Raw genomic sequence first — 5,101 nt, 5'->3', positions numbered from 1 at the left:
TGATTTTTTTTTGTTGCAAAGGGGCAAGTCCAAACAATTGAAAGAGATGAAACATTATTCCCTCGTGCTATAAATTTGAAATAAAGTTGATATCTTCTTCAGTAAACTAATAAATACAGTAAACTAATGAGTGCCATGCTTCTAGGAATTCCCTGGCTGTTCTTTGTTTCACTTGCCCTGTAATGGTAGTGTTGTCCCAGTCAAATTCATGTTGTTTGTCGTCTGCGTGTGTGGCTACAAGGGATAGCTGGTCGTGTCGTTTCGTGGCTAGTTGATGTTCGTGGATGCGGATCGTTAGCTGTCTTCCTCTTTGTCCTATATAGTGTTTTGTGCAGTCCTTGCATGGCATTTTGTACACTACATTAGTTTTGCTCATGCTGGGTATCGGGTCATTCGTTCTGGTGAGTTGTTGTCTGAGAGTGGCTGTTGGTTTGTGTGCTGTTATAAGTCCTAGTGGTCGCAGTACTCTGGCTGTCATTTCAGAGATCTTCTTGATGTATGGTAGTGTGGCTAGTCCTTTGGGTTGCGGCATGTCCTCGTTCTGTTGTCTTTCCCTTAGGCATCTGCTGATGAAATTGCGAGGATATCCGTTTTTGGCGAATATCTTGTATAGGTGTTCCTCTTCCTCTTTTTGCAGTTCTGGTGTGCTGCAGTGTGTTGTGGCCCTTTTGAATAGTGTCTTGATGCAATTTCGTTTGTGTGTATTGGGGTGGTTGCTTTCATAGTTCAGGACTTGGTCTGTGTGTGTGTCTTTCCTGTGTACCTTAATGGTGAATTCTCCATTTGGTGTTCTCTGTACCCTCACGTCTAGGAATGGGGAGTTGGTTGTCCTTTTCTTCCTCTCTCGTGAATCGGATTCCTGTGAGTGTGGCGTTGATGATCCGGTGTGTTTTCTCTATATCCGTGTTTTTAATGATTACAAAGGTGTCATCAACGTATCTGACCCAGAGTTTGGTTGGATTTGTCGTAAGACTGTTTGTTCTAACCTTTGCATTACTGCTTCTGCTATGAGTCTCGAGATCGGTGAGCCCATGGGTGTTCCATTGATTTGTTCGTATATCTGGCTTTTGAATGTGAAGTGTGTTGTGAGGCACAATTCCAGTAGTCGCCACACACGCAGACGATAAACAACATGAATTTGACTGGGACAACACTACCATTATAGGGCAAGCGAAACAAAGCACAGCCAGGGAATTCCTAGAAGCATGGCACTCATCCACAAACTCCATCAATAAACACGTTGACCTGGACCCAATATACCGGCCACTACAGCGGACAGCTGAAAATGGCAACCGGAAGCAGCAGGGACAGGCCACTATAAATGCCGGAGAAAACACCACAGAAGCGCTTCACAGGAAGCTCCCAAGCACTGAGGATGTCACCTAGACAGGGGACGAAACGTTTGCAACAAAAACTTTCAGCTCGGCGAACAGAACCACAGCAACAATAAGATTTTTTCTGTGATTATCCCACTGAACAGTAATTAGATCGTCATGAAGATCTTTGTGTGGCTTTCTGTGCTGTGTTTTGTTTGAACATTGATTTCAGTAACATTGAGATAGTTTACAAGATTGACAATTGACAGTTAAAGATAAGTTTTAAAGGTAACATTTTTTTAAAAATGTCAGTTTTGTTTAATGAAACACAATTCTAAGTTTACGGAATCCCGACTGTGTGGAAGCAGACCATTTGGCCCATCAAGCCTACAATGACCTTTCAAAGAATAATCCACTCAGAACCATTCTGCTCTCAAATTACTGGACATTTACTCCTGACTAATGCACCCAGCCTACACATCGCTGAACAGAACATGGCCAATTTACCTAAACTGCTCATCTTTGGTTTGTGGGAGAAAACCAGAACATGCAAACTCCACACAGACATGTGACCGAGGATGGAATTGAATCCCAATGCATAACGCTGCAAGACAGGACTGCTAACCACTGATCATCTGTTCTCAAACCCCAGCCCCCATGCAAGAAGTGAGATAAGTGAGAGACGTGCAAGGTCAAATTTCAAATGAACACTCTCTGATATTGCCAACGCGTCTTAATCTTACATTCAATATGAATAGGTGAATAGAAAACAAAAAAAAAACTCCCTGACAAATCATGAATGAACAATAATTAGAAAATTAATATAGTCAAAGGACACAACAATATTCAGGAAAATTGCATTGTTTAACAACAAATTTGGGAAAGAGCTAACTAATGAATAACGGCACGTGGCATTTGTTTATTTTACTGATGAAGCAATTGACTTGCTTTTCATCTTAGTAACACTACAGAATAGAGATTTATGTGTCTAATATGTTTGAATCACGTTCTTTCCAATAAAAAAATCAGTACAATCACATAGACTGCTTCATCTTTAAGACTGCAACACTCTCAAATACTTTCCAGGAATTTAGAACCAACAGAATTAGTTAATTTGGTTTCTTGGGAACTCGAAGAGAATAAACCGCAGATTCTGTGAATTAGTCATTCAATGCGATTATTCAGCTGAAGACAACATCACTTCTTTGCAAAAATTGTCAACTTTGAAAAATTCAAAATGCATTATCATTGTTTAATGAAACAATACAGATATGTTAATTATTTTTCATTTGACTTAACAAAACTCAGGAATTTTACATGATTTTGTTGCATGCAAAATACTTAGATCTTATTGTAATTAAAAATACAATCAGTGTTCGCATCGAAGTGAAGTGTATTGAAATGAATTCAACTATGTTTCCACGGGTAAAATAAGAATTAATATTAACAATGATTGAGAGATTGTACACTACAATATATTTAGTTATTCATATAACGAGCCGAAATTCCACATGTACGGCACGTACTGGATCGAATAATTGTTACGTATGAGCAACAACTGGATTATAAAATTCGATCAATGAATTTAGAAATAATGAGTAATCTCGTTTTGCTATGTAACTGAGGAATATGTGCAAACAAACAGGAATTATTGCAGTGAAAAGTAATTGCTGGTCTGTGAATTTAAAGACTGTGATTATAGTGATCATTCAGGTAAGCAACAATTAGACATTTACAATTAATGTTGGATGGGAAGTCCTTGGATCCATTGTGGGATACTTGACCTGAAAAAAAAGTTTCATATTGCAGTGTTGGTACTCAGAAACAATTGGTTAAATTAAAATGTGAATCTCATTTTACTTGTTCAAAAGACTTTCTTAAATAATTGCTCAATTATTGTCATGACAGTGACTTGATAATTAATGTTGTAATATTGGCTGGAATGCTAAATGTCTTCAAGGCAGAAATTGATAAATTCTTGATGTCACAAGGAATGCGGGGAGAATGCGGGTAAGTGGAGTTGAAATGCCCATCAGCCATGATTGAATGGCGGACTGGACTTAATGGGCCGAATGGCCTTACTTCCGCTCCAATGTCTTATGGTCTTGTGGTCTTATGAGCAATTAAAATGATTCAACATTTCAAAAACACTTTGCTGTGATGTTGATTGGATATTTATTAAAATTGGTAAATTGCGGAATAAAATATAGTCACTAGCTTTATGAGTTGAAGAAAAAGTGAGCCATTCAGTGATTATAGAACAATGTTTTCTTTCTTTACTAAAGAATACAGATAACACAAGAAATATGAATTTGCATCAAATGGTTTCTTCACAGAGACATGTTATTTTAATTTAGATCATTAATATTATGATCAGAGTTCAGAAATGTAAATTTGGAAGAAAATTAATAGATAATGAAAGTGAGTATGAAAGTGAACAAATGATGCAATGATATTTGGTATATAAAGAAATTATAATAATTGTGTCATTATTGTCCAATGATGAATAATGTTGGAATAGAAAAGACAAAAAAAAATCAGTATGTTCAAATCAGTTCTTTCCTTACAATGAAACCAATAATCATTTTGCAGAGAGCATGATTTGAAAATAAAGCAGTCATTTTATGTGTTATATAAACTGAAGACTACTTCCATTTTGCAAAAATGGATACTTCCACAAATTCAAAATTTAGGTTTGCTGAATTATGCAACAAAAATGGTTGTAATTTGAAATATCTCTTGCACACAAATTTAAAATAAGTACACTTAAAGATTTTTAGAATGACAAAACGTTTGTTGTATACATGATTGTAATAGTCAATATCTGTGATAAAGTAGAAGCATTGTTTTAAGCAACATCGTCATCTTTAACTACTGAACTGAAATAGAAGATATCAATTGCTCTTGTTGCGTGGAATAGTAAACAAATGCTTGTCATTGGTTTCAGGAGCAATAAGGATCATACTCAGGTTATTCGACTGAACAATAATCAGATGGCGATGAAAGTCTTTGTGAAGCTCTATGTGTATTGTTTAGCGTGAACATTGGTTTCAATAAAATTGAGATATTTACATGAATTAGGAACAGATTGATAATTGGGTGTGAATGAAATGATTAAAAATCAGACAGTTTTTTATATTTACTAGGATTGCTGAGTGAAACTTTCTTAAACCATCATGCAATCAATGGGATAAGTGAGAGTTTGCAAATCCAACTTTCAAATGAACACAACCTGATATTTTCACACCATTTCAATGTCACATTCAATATAAATAGATGACTGGAAAGCTAAAATCAAATCTCACACAATTCATAAACTGACCAGTAATTTAAAAAATGATAAATAATATCAAGTGGCATTTGTTTATTTTACTGAAGAAGTAATTGATCTTTTCTCATATTTATAGCACTGGGACATAAAATTCTATGTGTTGTTTTAACTAAGATCTACAGAACAAGAGAAAATTAGTGACTATCATGACTTTGTATATTTCAGCTTTATGACTGCAACATTCCTAATATTTTCCGAGGACTATTGATTGAATGGAATTCGTGTCCAGAAGAAAGTGTATAGCAGATACTGTGATTATTGGAATGAACGATGATACCTCCATATAATCTCTTGATATTGTGATTGGATATACAGTAAATGTCAGCATCGAAATAAGTTATAATCAAATCAATTTAAAATTTTTCCATGTTTAAAGTAAAATAAATACAATATTCACAATGATTGAGAGATTGTAATTTGCAATGTCCTTGCAGTATTTATTGTACGGAAGCAT

This window comes from Chiloscyllium plagiosum, unplaced genomic scaffold, assembly GCF_037043375.1.
Source record: "Chiloscyllium plagiosum isolate Xiang-an unplaced genomic scaffold, Cpla_swu_hap1 HiC_scaffold_29, whole genome shotgun sequence".
Classification (NCBI taxonomy): Eukaryota; Metazoa; Chordata; class Chondrichthyes; order Orectolobiformes; family Hemiscylliidae; genus Chiloscyllium; species Chiloscyllium plagiosum.
The sequence above is the reverse complement of the archived record's forward strand: the minus strand, read 5'-3'. Positions refer to the sequence as shown.